The 14,721-nt window shown below is 41.8% G+C and overlaps 1 long non-coding RNA gene across 1 annotated transcript in view; it reads right to left on the bottom strand.

Moving 5' to 3' along the window:
- The window catches only part of LOC147754698 (uncharacterized), a 53,337-nt gene extending 48,805 nt beyond the window's left edge, over window positions 1–4,532 (bottom strand). Inside the window, exon 1 of the long non-coding RNA XR_015316148.1 lies at window positions 4,384–4,532. This is a non-coding gene — a long non-coding RNA (uncharacterized LOC147754698). The remainder of the gene's footprint in view (window positions 1–4,383) is intronic.
- Between the last annotated feature and the right edge of the window lie 10,189 nt (window positions 4,533–14,721).

The following is a 14,721-nucleotide window of genomic DNA, read 5'->3' as shown; positions in this document are numbered from 1 at the left end:
CATTTGAATCAGCGATGAACTAACACATTTATGGTTACCATGGGCACTATACGAATTAGCCACCTACCTTAAAAGAGACTATATTAGAGACGTATTTTGTTCAATATGCAAGAATCACGCAAATTTGAACTATGCCTGGGGCAAAGTCAATTGGGTTTGTATTTACAAAGGAACTGCTATCGGACCGTTAGCATCACGGCCAGAATACATGCAGACATTAGGTGATTGCCTTTTTTCACGGCAAGGTTAGTTTTTCTAGCGGTTATCTGACCTCTTTTCATCTGCACTTCAAAAGGGAATGATGGACACAATCTTAAAATTCAAGAAAAATGAAGTTCTATTGAATTCTACAATCTCACTCACTGACATACCTTCAATCTAGACGAGGTGTCTCTGTTTATGCTGATGAAAGCTTAAAAAAAAAAATGGGCTTAAAGAATGCTGGGTTAATTAGTTGCTTAAGTGGCATTACAACAAGCATATAGCCCCGTTTTCACGAGACCCATATAAGTTGGCTTCTTTCATCATTAGACTTCTTTTACACCGTTCGACGTCAGCTAATAGACTTAGAAAGGAAAAGCAAACTTTTAAACAAAGCTGGTAGTTCGACAATATTTCGCCTCTCCAATATGAGACTACAAAATGGCGGCATGGATGGTTTTCGAAACCTTGCACCCAATGGAACAACGGGTAGTACAGTCCGTTCGGACGCTACGGAACGGCGTTAAGTTAGTCCAAAAACCTGAGTCTGAACTCACAGTAGAGGGCAGACGCGGACATCGTCATCGGCGCCGTTATTGCATGCCTTGATCGCTGTTAACCGTCCGTTAACAGCAATTAAGCAACAAGAAATCCGTCAGTAGGTTTGAGTCAATGCCGGCTTTGAAAATCTCTAGCAAAATGTAGCCGAAGCGCTCCCAGACAGTGAACCAAATCCCACATCGTAGATGACTATAAAATGGGCTAGGAGCTGAGAGCAGATGCTTCGAGTAGCTTCACCTTCACTTGTCGTTCAAAATGCAGAACTTCAAATGGTTCTCACGAGATACGGCACAGTCATCCGGGCTACTGACGAAGTTCACCAAAACAAAACAAACCAATTGTCCTTAGACGAGCGTCCATTCAGTAAAACATGACCACCTGTCACATACGAGGCAGCTATGTGTCGCAAGTGCCTTTAGTCCGGGCGTATGAGGTCAAACTTTAGTTCAAATCTCTATGTTCGCTGCGAATCTTTCCCACTGGCAAAAGCTGCTTTGTCCACCTACTTAAAATGCTAATTGGGTCATCGGTGGAAAAATTTCTACGTCAAGTACCTTGATTCAGTAGTTGATATCATAGTGGCTAATCCCAACTCACCATCAGTATAAGTAAATTGTCATACCCGCAATCTGAGCAAGAGCAACGCGCTCCTGATACCGATAATGGACTGAACGACGACATAAGATCAATGGATGACCAATGAGGCTCTAGCTACAACGAGGGCAATAAGAAGAGACAGAACTGTCGTGGCAACCTGTCGACCCGAGCGAGAGAGGAGATAAAATCTGGCCGTCTTAACCGCAAGTACTCAAAAGGGGCAGCCTGTAAAATGAAATAGGTATGCATGCTGAGGGTATATACGATGAACGTATCACTTTAGCAAAATACATTTCATATGTGTCTGAACACGGAATTTTGACTACCTTTTGCCGAGTTGACTGGTGATTTAGGTAAACTATGTTAAATATATCGAGCTTTACATTAATATCCGCTACATTAAAATGAACAGTAAGTTAACACAATTACATACAGAAGACAATATTGCCGCTATGCAATTTCCAGGGGATATTTTTTACAAAACGCTAATATCTCCTCTTTTTAACGCTCAGAGATAACTTTTTCTACGCGAGACGGAAACAATTTATATCTGTATTCACCAATTCTTTCAAGTACGATCTGCTAAATCCTTTTTTTTTTCTGCCTGACATGTGTGTATAAACTGTAAAATGTTTGGGGTGATGATCTATTGATTGTATTGTTATTTCCTGACGATCGGCAGAACTAGTGGAACGTTTAACGCTATAAATTACTCGCAAAGTATATATACATTTACTAGTTGCGCTCGTCCATGACAGCTGTCACATCGTTGCTGTAAAGATGTACTACTAACGAACGAAAAGTTTAGAACGCATATAAGTTAGTGATACCCAATTGACGAGCTTACAGATACAGACTCCGTAGTCCACTTTGTAAACTTCTCTATATATAAAATTAAGGATACTGGCATTTTTTGGCAAAGAGTTTCATCCACTGTGAATGGCCCACTTCTGGAATTTCTTCAGTAGATCTTCGTCATTCTAGACAATCTTTTGACAACTTAAGGAAAAAGCATGTCGATGATAAAATTGGCCAACACAGATCGGGCGTCAGTCGAGACTGCTGTGGAAGCAACGACAATTTCCTATGCCCATGCTTAATTGCTGTCACGTATTGTTCGGCAGCCGTCATAAAAAACAAAACCTGTTCACTAAGCACTATGAAAACTAATGGCATGACACTTGAAGGCTAGCTTGATGTAGCTCAATTATTTGTTTCCTTTTTCATAAAAATGGGCTCCATTGCGGCCGGTCAGCAAAACCTACAGCTACCGCAGTCCTGGACGCCGCTCCGAGAATTTCGCCGTCAATTCGGGACACTTGGAATGTTTATAAAATCCCATTTTATTAGGTCACTTGGTGCCGGCGATTATTAGGACCCTCCATCATATCCCTTCACATAAATGTCCTGTTTCTTCATATCGAATTAGGTGAAACCAGGTCGCACGTCGATTGTTCACTTTATCGACGATCTTATGCTCCTGAAACAGGTTCGCGGATCGTGGTCTTAAGCGGACATCTGCAGCCTTAGGAAGAAATTGGCACTGAAATTGACTATAATTCGTAAGGTGCCTCGACTTAACATTCGGAAAAAAATTAAGCTAAAAAAGATCAGTTTCTTAACTTTCGTTTAAAATCTTGTACTATGCTTTGTGGTCTTAGGGGTAGAAGTTTCTCTAGTATTTCTATACCCCGTTTCAAATCAGTCATTGCGTACGGCATTGCAATTCGATCAGCACGTAAATGAGGTCAACGATCTAGGGCTCGTCTAGATTCGGGCCATCTTGGAACTATTGAAGGTCGTTCACACATCAAATTTTTCCAATGAACACGCTATTCTTACTGCCTCGATGTGATATACGCTCCCCGCCTGCTACCTAATGCGCTAATCAATGTTCTCATCCATTATGAACCAAATTGCATCTGATCCCCACCGCCGTCAGATTTCTCAAAAGTTTTTCAACTCAATAGAAAAAAAAATAATTCTATCATCTTGTAAACTAACCGGATTGGCAAGTACATACGAATTATTAGTGGGAATGGCAAGGACTGGTGTCCTTCCTTTGAGTAGGCCATTTTCACACGAGAACATTTCATTCCTTCAATCGTAGAGGCTAATGGTCAGTCGAAACCGGCGGGCTGCCAAGGAGCCTCATTCCAGTATCAATAAGTACTTTTAGCCCACTAAATGGAGGCTCTGTTGGAGGAACTTCGTTGCCATTGTTATCTTATCATAAGAAGTGAACCATTAAGCTTGTAGATTATTAGTTATTCCCACAAAAAAAAAAAACATCGGTATAAGTTTATTCGCTTTAACGATCCGACAGTTAGGTCCCCCTCATTTGTACTCTACAGGTATACACGCTACTTGTGCACACAATGACGTCTATCTTCTTTATTAAAATGAACATTTAGCAAGTATACAACTAAGAAATATAAGAGCAATATTTAAATCTTGTTTTCCTCGCATAGAACAATTGGTGGCCTATATAACCTTATCGCTAACCTGTATAGTCCTATTATACCTTAGAGACGAAGAAACTGTTTTGAAGTTGGATTACGTGGAGCGTAAGAGCCCAATTAAAGAGCAAACCAAGCTAACACTGTCTATTAGTCTTTTTTGTTTCAATAAAACCTAGCCAAAAGGTCCTATTCTTCCTCTTTGAGTTTTTTTTTCTCGGAGCAAGCCGTTAAGTAGCCGTTCGTTATGAAACTTAGCATACGAACTCTTCGAACTGGTTTCACAGACTTAATTTTTTTAACTTTCCAATCTAATTTGCATTATACATGATCGTTTGTCATTCCGATAGAAACGTATTTCACTGCTGTAGAAATTTGGGGTACGAAAGGCTATCAAGTCTCGAGAAATAGTTGCGAGATTTCACAAGTGGCAAGTTGTAGCAGCAACGTCTAGCGAGTATAATGGACGACGAAAAGCCTCCAATTGTAACTTCTGCATTTTTACCGTCATGATTCTTGCGATATAAGATTCAAGGTTATCCTGCAACAGAAATAAATAAGTTACCTCTGCTTAATGCGAAGTTCTCTTCGGCCATAACCGGTCAACTAGAAATGCCAAAGCTATAGCGAATAGCTTCAACATTGGCCACCCATTAGCTTCCGCAGCTGTACGTTCGCTTAAGAACGATGGCCCGCCACTTCAGTTCCTGGTATGGCCATCTGCAATTATCGTAAAGGATTAATTTTTGATCATAAGTTAAAATCGCTTTATAAATAGGGATACAGCAAGGAAAAAAATAAGCATTTTTGCGGGCTCTCTCAGATGATGCGGCACCAATTTTCCCAGTTTATTTACCTTACATTAATTTAATTAGGATAAATAAGGATAGCAGCATTTTTGTCTACACCTGCCTGAGTGCCAATATTCGTACACCTTTAAATCCGCCTCCAACTCCAGCGCTGTTCTCAACTTCAAGCACCATTTTCATATTCAAAATAACCCTCTCGGATTTTTTTTTATTAAATTAAAATTTACGGTGTTTCTGGTGCCAAAGCTTCACAAGTAGATCCGGTTACAGAATTCCCACGGCCCGCTCATATAATTCCAGGCACTTGAACCACTCGAATTACCTTATTTTTCCTGGATATCTGCAAGTCACCCACTGAAGCTCGAGTGACCATATTTCACTGAACGCTCTTGGATTCTAAAAGGTATCTTTAATATAAAGGATAATGTCGCACCCTTATAAGGTAACGCCACCTTGAATCAATTTGCATATCGTATGGGCTGGGTTATGTCGCTGTGCTTCGATGAACTGAAATATTCCACAATCAAAAGAAATTTCAGGGGTATTTAGGTAAGATTCTTAATTCCAATGTTGAAATCGCGCTCCGAAGTGGTATATGAGCTTTGTAACATACTACGCCGGTGTTAAGTTGTTAAGCGTCCCTCATTTAAACCGAAAGTAGGCTCAAGAGAAATGAATATGGAGGAAATAAGGGCACGTACCGGAAGGAATGTGCCGTATCATACTTAAATGACATAAACTAGATGATACAGCGCAGAAATATTCTCTGACTGCATGTTAAAGACAAGATGGTACCTGCTGTGCTCTCGTACGTATGAAACGTTGTTTCATTACAACAGATCGGTTTACACGTTGGTGCTAAATTGTGGCGCCAATGATGGAGCCATGGTAGCGTGTCTCTTCACGAAGCCTAGGCTCACGTGGGCTAGTCAAGGCTCAAAAGCGCGCCACTCCATTTTGCGCTGGGGCCAATATCTAATGGCAGTGCCGGAAATGAAAATTGCAAACAATCGCTAATGAAATCATTTTGAGACTATACAAACTGTCATCGATGTGAGATGGATGTCGTCTATAAGCCCTAAACAGCTGGAGTTTGCTCTTATGGTATCCGTTCACCTTTGAAGCCCTCGATCGTGCTACCAACACAAATGCGTAGCGTAGCGTAGCATCCGTGGACTGTTGCAAAATTAATGGTGAAAGCTCCTATGAAAGGTAACGGAGCCTAAAATAAAGGTTTATTAATCTCTATTTTGACCTCGCCCACCTCTCTGAGATGTGAAAAGTTTAAATAGCAAATAAACCTATATGATATTGACATAATAACATTAGAATTAAGAACGCTGTAGCTACGCTGCTCTCCTAACGAAAACCAAAATAACCTAGATTCACTAATTGGACTATGGGCTCAATATTTTCCTTACATAGCCAATCCAGCAAATCATCGATCTGCGTCGTCCTACCTGTTTAAATGGTATATGCACCAACTGGTAGGCCTAAGAACATCTTGAGTTACGCATATTCGTGCTGCATCGCGCCTTTCGAAATCATTCAAGACTTCCAGGAGTCTCAACCTTCTGTCGTCTAGTTGCGTAAAACGGTTAAACTTTTGTTTGGACTGTCATGAACGCTTCCTTCCTACTTTGTTTAATAGATATTGTAATCTACAATTATGAGTTTAGCTTAACTGCATTATTATTATTATTAAGCCTCGTGCAACGTTGAAGCATACAGCAGTGCTCTATATGACGGGCACAATACGTAAGTAAGTTCTGAGCACCGAAAGTTCAGTTTTTCTAACTTCGATTCAACACGTGCAAGCAAAGGCGTCGAACTATTGCAATTAGCCGTATTCGCAAACTGACTAAAGTACCAGTGTATCCTTATTCATCTAATTTTGCTACTCTTCTCTGCGTCACGCTATTCGAGACAGACGTCCTTGGATAAAAACCTACGTAATAACGTTGACAAAAGTCCCTGCTGCGGACACAGGTGTAGGTTCTGATTGGTTGATAGTATAATTGATTAGGATAGACATCAAGGTGGAAACCAGGTCTTCAACAGAGGACTAGTACATGTCCACTTTTTTTTGCGGTTTCTTCCATGTTCCGTCCGTAAAGAGCTCTGATTTAAACCCAGCCACCTTCTCATTGTCATATGAACTTTACGCAAATGGGCATTCTCGGTAGACCAAACCGGTGTTTGGAGATTCTCAAAAAGCAGCGCCATATTCGCCAGCGAATGCACGTAGAGGTGATGGCAGAATGCATGCAGGCCGAAAAGTAAGGTTCGCTCGGTTCAACTTGTTCGCTCTGGTTGTGCCGAGGATTTTCTTAGCAGGGTTTAATGCCATACGAGACCATTGATGCAAGCTTGATATTGAAGAGGCCTATTGATATTGAAGAGAGAGAATCGACGGCTTTCCTATGACAGCACTCGTTACCCGTATTTTCACAACGTATGCTATTATCTGCTTGATGTGGCAAGCTTCAAGGCAGAGCACAGTCAGATCTAGACGGCAAAAACACTGCACTTGTTTTAGAGACGAAGAGTACAACCGGAGAGTGTCTTCTGCTCTTATTGACCCTATTTTTCGGAACCCTGTACCTTTGGCTTTGTCTAAGTTGATTTCTAGACAGACATCCATTACGTACTGTTGAAGACAAGCTAATATTTGCTGAATTTCAAATCGATTTATTCTGTAGATCGCAAGTTCACTGGCGTACAAAAAGAAAGTCTGCGCCCATAGATGTGGGCTTCTAGATTATACTGCTTGACAGATCGTTCAGGAGGACTGAGAGAAGAAAAAGGCTCATGTTGCATCCTTAGCTTTCTTTCGTGTTTTAAAAGGATTCTAGGTCCGCTAGGCCATCTTGTATCGCAAAGGGGTTCTTCTTATGTAGAATCGAATTGATGAGCTGAATCAGTTCGCAGAAAATTCCCGTTTTTGCGATCTTGAACAGCATTTAGCGCTTTGTCGAATACCGCGTCGAAATCCACCAATGCAGCATAGATAAACTCTTTGGTGCGTTTTGTGCTTATGACAGATTCTATCTTAGGAAGCAGCCGTGGCTACAGAAGCCGTGCTCTTCCTCCGAGATTATACCTCGAGCTTTCAAGAAAGCACAGAGACGCATGAAAAACATGGCTGAAAGTGGCTTGTAGCGGCAGTTCTTTTTAGCAATTGCCCTCCACGAGCACAGTTTTCAAAGATCGTCTTTGCCTTTCGGCACAACGGCAAAGAGTGCTCTCTGCCAGTCGTCCGATATTCTTTTATCATGTAGAGAAGCGTCGTAGAGAGCAGACTAACATAGGGCTAACACTACTGCTTCCTTGAGGTGTTCGGACGTGACCTGACCTGGACCGGTCGCTTCAGCCAATTGGGTTGGAGCTACCGAAGCGCGGCTGCTACCGTACAGAGCTTAATGCTAGCAACCCTCATCTGACTCTTCTACTCGCTTCATACGGCAGCACTATACTACAGTGGCTCTGTTGGAACGGTGTTCCTGGAAACGTACATCTGCCGAAAATTATTAGTAAGGATATCTGATCTCATGGGGCAGGGAGAAGATCTGTTCATTGTGGCGATCTAAACGAATGTTGTTGCCGCGCCTCAAGGAACAGAGCAGCCTCCTCCGTCCGAATGTGTTTCTCCGTTCAGTTCGATAGACCTGTTTGCGCCATCTTCGTATAATAATGGAGATGGAACGTATCGCCGGGTAAATAGAATCAGTTGGGGACACCTATCTCGGCCTGGTAAACACTCCTGCTTACGTAATCATATACCCAGATTTTCAAAACCACCAAGGCCCCAACTGCCTAAAATCAGTCCATTTAACATCACCACCTGCTCAACATGGTACCGTTAAGTTGATACACCTCCACTGATCATCTTAGTCATGTCCTATAAGGTACCGTACGCAAAAGCCAAAAGTTATCAACTTTGGTTCCGTCTACTCAGGTAACCTGCTGCTCACGTCTATGGTTTAATTATGATAAGGATTCACTCTCAGTTGCTTTCGGCTGATCAAAAGCCTTTTCAGCCTATAAAAGGAGACCAAACACAACCGATTTATATAGAAACCAACTAAAATGATTAGCTTTTCTAATCCTCGCTTGTACCCTTACATTGTTTTGTTTATGTACTTCAACAATATTTTAAGCAATGCTACTTCGTAGCCCACCAGTTGAAGCAAATATACAGCCAAATATAAATCTGACAACCTCTAAAACACTTGAATATGACGTATTATATCCAGATGCTTTGTTTACCCTAACACACAGATAGTAGCTACTATGCGAAACTGCAACGTAGAGAAATCCAAACAGTACGTTAAATAGGAATGGATAGTAACCCGGACGATAAACTGGTTACTGGACGGTTAAGTTCCGTTCCATACTTTTGCCTTGGAATCGGTGATAAGAGCATATTTAGCCGTTCGCGACTTCAGAACGCATACTCGTGCGTCCGAGGATCTAAACAGACAGGAGAAATATATAATTTGGTTCACTTCAGAGATACTGACAAGGTAACACAAGCACTATCATAACTTTACCTGTACGCCTAAAAATATGCTATACCCTATTATATGTAATTATCTGTATATATAATATATACAATGGTAATTTAAATACGTTCTCCATTTTTACCGCCTTTAGAACAGGGATTCGATGGCTCAGGTGCTGTGATTTTTTATATATCAAAATAGAATAAATACTTAATAATTAACTTCCTTAATAAAAGTACTTGAAAAGTTGACCTTAAGATAAGACAAGTATTCCTTTCGAGCATGCGATCAATCGTATTCAGATACTGCAACATTAGAAATACTATAGTACTTATTTATGCCTTTGCTTTTATCACTATTATTATTATTATTTCCATCTATCGCGTACGATAGAGATATATACCTTTGACTACTATATATTGTATTCTAGTTAATGTACCCTCAAGTCGCATAGAGACAGGTTCATGTTATCTTGCAGAGATAACGTTTCTGTACAGAGACTAGCCTACACAAAAACCAGGCCAGAGTCCAGCTTTTCATCCATTACAAAATGTCTAAAATTAAAGTGACGCACTCTTTTTCGTGTCCGGCTTTTAACATAAGTATAGAGAAGGGACTGTAAAGCGTAAAAGTCGATCACCCCTGCGAAACCTTTGGACAGCAAGGTTCTGTTCCCCACTGTGATCCTACAAATGTTATGCTACCCGAATCTGGAGCTCGCTCCACACAAAAGCGCACCATCAAATTTTCGTCCAGGTGGCGCCCTCTCGTGAATTCTGACCGTACTCTTCTTGGCAGTTCTGAAGGGACCCAGCGATTCCTTATGCCTTGAGCCAAGCTAAAGCGACGACAATTCTAGTTGGCCGATAGGGAGCCGACGACGAACTCGAGAGTTCTTTCTGCAATAAGCTTTCACTCTGCTACCAGTGCATACCACTATTTCTGCAAAGGGGGAATTAACGTTAATTAAAACTTTGGTCTCGAGTCAAGAATGACTAAAACATTCATTCGTTCCCATTGGGTAAATTGAAGTGCAGGGGCAACACTCGCATCGTTTCTATGGTTTTTTTTCTACCTTTTTTAAAGAAAAAATTTTGATTAAATTGCATATATATGCTCAGATCCTGCCGAATATACAGTGGTAATTTAAATACGTTAAAACTAATTAAGGTGCATTAAATGCTATCATAGGTTTTTTGAGGTTCGTCTTTAGGTTGCCTTTTAAATGCGTGGTCGGAATGGATATCTAGGATATTAGCAGTTTGTAGTTGGCGATGACTATTGAAATCAATCACAACCTTTTCCTATGAACGAATATCCGACTGAAAGGATCAGGAAACGACGAGAGACAAAAAGCAGGTTTCGATCCCTAGCTTGTTTACGCGAAACTTTCAAAATATATAACGTTCACACTGAGATCTGCTGGACAGTTTGCCCTGCACTTCTTTTCAATGAACGAAAAGCTACTGTTACTCAGAGTTTATCTGTATTACATTGAAAACAAGTTCGCACGAGACGCCGCGAGGCGATGCAGTTATATTGTGCTGAGGGTTTCTGACCTTTAAAAAATTTATGTTGTCGTGTACCAGCTAGAATTTTTAACGTGTAATACTAATTAGTTTGGGCCACGGCGATACTTTTCATCGGAACTGAACTGGGGACCGTTAAGCGCCATTATTCTGCCAAGGGCATATATCCGTGATTAGGGCAATTTTTTCTGACAAGAATAAAGCCTTCTACATACTTAAGCGTGCAATGGTTTAGTCTAGCACAGTAACGATTTAACTCACGAAAGTAATGGACTTAAGTTAATTTGACTGCTGCAGTTCTACCACGGGTTCTTCCAATTCTCGATTAAATAACTAAGCGCAGCTTTCTAAACCTACGCCAAGAAGGTAGCTTGAAATATTAATTTTTGTAATATTTTTCGTTTTTTTTTAAAAAATGACTTGAAATAATTTGACAAAATATGCAAATTAATCTCATGCTTGTATAATAAATGCCACTAAATAGACTTTATTTGAAACGGCAACATGAAGTAAGCATAGATACACCTCGTTTCATGCGCGAAGGGGCCGCTGGTCTGAAGCAATGCTTACTGGCGGATCAGACGTAAAACTCGAAATACTGACGAAATGACGACGGCCTCTAAAGATTAAAAATCATGTGTAGTAGTGGAAGACTCGAGAGAGCGAGCCATTTATGATATAATCATTTTCTGTTTCGAGATGCTATAGGATAAGCTATCTACCAGAACAGTTTGTCCAGGAAGTGGTTTTAGCGTTAGCAACCTTTCTACGAGTGCTTGTGATCAAAACACGCATAAGGTACTTTAGCTGATGAATAATTGATTTTTAGGAAACAGATCTGTTAAATTATACATTCATATGATTCAAGCCGGATTTATTTGTTGGTCCCAAATCAGCCTTAATTTCCGCACCAGTATTAGTAGTGCTAGCCCTTACATTATTGCTTACACTGTGCACAAGTAAATACATGCTGTACTTACATATATTCGACAAATGGTTAATGCATCGCGTACGATGCAAAAGTTCGCTGAAAGTGAAGCCCTCGGGCACGTACTATTTGTAAGTTTTGTAACGGGCTTCCACCAACATCTCTAGTTGCAGCGTACTTGCTTGGGGCCTTAGGGGTACCAACTAGCCTCTAGCTCGTCGTCATCGTCGTCGTACCAGCGACGTGCTGCTGCTGCTATATCGAATCCCAGCGTCCCCACTTCGCCGGTCCCCTCCAAAGACCCCATTGGCAAAAGGCAGTCCTCCTGCAGTCCGGCGTGCCGCCCTCTTGGGCCATTTACTTTCATACCAGAGCAAAAGAGAGGGAGATAGAAATGGAAGCCTTGGCAGCTTTCCGTGTGTAATATCGGTTGTTCCTGAGCCTAAGAGCACCGGACGTTGTAACCCCGATAACAGGACTGGCACATGCCCGTTCAAATAAACAGGGAATGGAACGACCCGGATACTCCTAAGGCTTTAGCACTGGTTGCTATGGCAACGGTGCCATCCCCGTTCCTATGGCACCCCCCCGCCCCCCGCTACCGCAATGACCTGGCTGCAATGAGGCTGAAGGCGAATTACGCTCTTTATTCTGTCTCTCTCCTCCTATGCTAGGCAGCGCCGGCACTGCGTGAGCGCGTCTCCTCTATTACTCCAACTACCGCTCATATCCACACGTTTCCCTCTATTCTGTCGAAACCTTGTATGCTTAGTTATAGGGAACTGAGACTTGCCTGGGTGGATTTTGTACGGCGGTGCAACAGTGCAGTGATAGTGGTGGTGGTGGAGGTACACCATTAGAGTGGCGAGTCGGGAGAGATAGGGTGACTTCAACCAACCCATCAGCAACCAACCCCAACCTCATCGTTTACTGACTTCCGCCCTCGCGCCCCAACTTTCTTCCATTGATCGAGCTTCGTGCTTTCAGGCGTGGCTGGTTCAAGCAAGACACATACAGAGCAGCGATACCGAGGGACCGCGAAACGACTAACTCATTCCACGTCAGTGGTTGCCATGGCAACCGACCAGGAGCGTACTGTTAATCATGGTCTTATTGAGCCAGAGTTTGGACAAGTTCTAAGTGGAGACTTGCGAGTGATGGAACTCAGGGATGGAGTGTGCATCCAGTCGGAAGGAGAATGACCTGAGATACTTGGACATATAAAGCCTACCTTTAGCTCCCATCTAGAGACAAGTAAGAGAGAGTGAAACAGGGGAAGGACAACAATGGGTAAAAGCGATATAAAGATAGGAGCTAGATAGAAAAGGTAGCAGTGAGTTCTGGGGGCTGAAGGGAGAAGAGAGAATCGGGTACGAGGAACTACAGCTGGGGCTCGTCTAGGTCTCTGCTGCTAAGCTAACCAAGCAGAGCCTAGGGGATTTCTAGAGTGCCACGTTGGTCGCTGCTGCCACTACTACTGCCGCACAGTACAGTACAATGTATAGAGATGCAGCCGTAGGGGGAGTCGGAAATTGAGCAGCAGCTCCTTTGGGGGGCGGCCAGTGAGGGGTCGTTCGGTTCCCCGGAGGCTCGTGAAGTAAGCGATGGGAATGATGTAAGCCCCAGAGTCTCTTCGGCAAAGGCCGGGAGAATGGTGGGTGAGGTGCGGATGAAAACGAGCTGCCACTGCTGCCAGGATGAATGATGGAATCACAGAGAAGGACTATCCGCCATTACTTCACCTATTGTGTATAGTTATAACACTACGGTAGAGGGAAGATTCGCTTGCCGATGCGTGCAAGAGTGATGAGTCCACTAACTCACGCGAGAAAATAAATCAGATGTACCACTCGAACAGGCTGTAAATCTAATCAGCTATGTAAGCATCATGTATGCATATTTTATAGCTAGAATGTACATACCAAGCTCGGAAACACTAAACGGGTACAAAGTCATAATGGACGCCGACTATTAATATTCGATCAAGGGATTCAATTCAAACCTATTTTAGTAGTAAAGGCCTATTTAGAAGGTTGATTTAGGTGTGACAGAAGAAAGTGGCCCCCAACACCAAATAGAAAAAACTACAGCGGTTAGGTAACATTTGTGACAACATAAACTCATCGATAGATAGTTGAACATCAGCGCAAGCTCAATCATGCCGCAAGCGACTCATGACTATGTCTCTTTCAGATGACAAAATATAGAGTGTCTACAAAAATATAGATTCAGAAATATAGAAAAAATAATAAGGCGTGATGTAAGTAGAACAACCTTCAGAACGGATGTTAGAAGCACAGAAATTGATAAAACGTCCTACAATTGTCCATATGTTGACTATTCGTCGCATGAAGGGATATCACCTCTTGTATATCTATATATATATATATATATATATATATATATATATATACATACATATGATTACGTTGAAGGTCACATTGGAAATTTATAGGGCATAGGAAGGGCATTACAACAAGATCCATTTCAAATAAATATGAGAAACAGAGATGTTCGTCTTGAGAGAGGCCGAAGAGAGCTTGAACCCTGATTTCTCCATCTGGGTTACCAGGAGTCTTCAGTTAATGCCACAAGGTTACGAAGACGCACAACCCCGCCCCACGATACTCAGAGTTCATTTATGTACGCCACGTACCATAATATCATATCGGACAGGGCCAATGTAGCAAACTAAGCATTTCGAAAATAATAATAAAGAAACAAACTAGTTACGGTTAATTCAAATCTACTATAACTAGCAACCTACCTATATAACATAATATTCGTATCGGAGACGTCTTCACAGAAAGTTACCATTCAGTGCCTAATCTTTTCTTATTGAAGTTCACTGGGCGTCAAGCATACTTGATAAGATATCTCTGAATACTGTTGAATTAAATTAATCAGGTGTCGTATATAACTTGCGAAACATTCGCGGTCGAGTGTTTAAATTTATTAGTTAAGTTAGCTCTTTCTATCGATATCTCGTCGGGAGATTCAGAATTCAACACTCAGGGGTGCCTTTTGTAATTGTTAAAGAAGAGCCAACACAAGAACGAAACGCTTATTGATGATATAGGATGTGCCCATGGCAATCGCGCGCGGAACCAACGTCGTATCTGTATGCCTTAC

This window comes from Varroa destructor, unplaced genomic scaffold (assembly GCF_002443255.2).
Source record: "Varroa destructor unplaced genomic scaffold, Vdes_3.0 BEIS01000006.1, whole genome shotgun sequence".
Classification (NCBI taxonomy): domain Eukaryota; kingdom Metazoa; phylum Arthropoda; class Arachnida; order Mesostigmata; family Varroidae; genus Varroa; species Varroa destructor.
The sequence above is the reverse complement of the archived record's forward strand: the minus strand, read 5'-3'. Positions and strand labels throughout refer to the sequence as shown.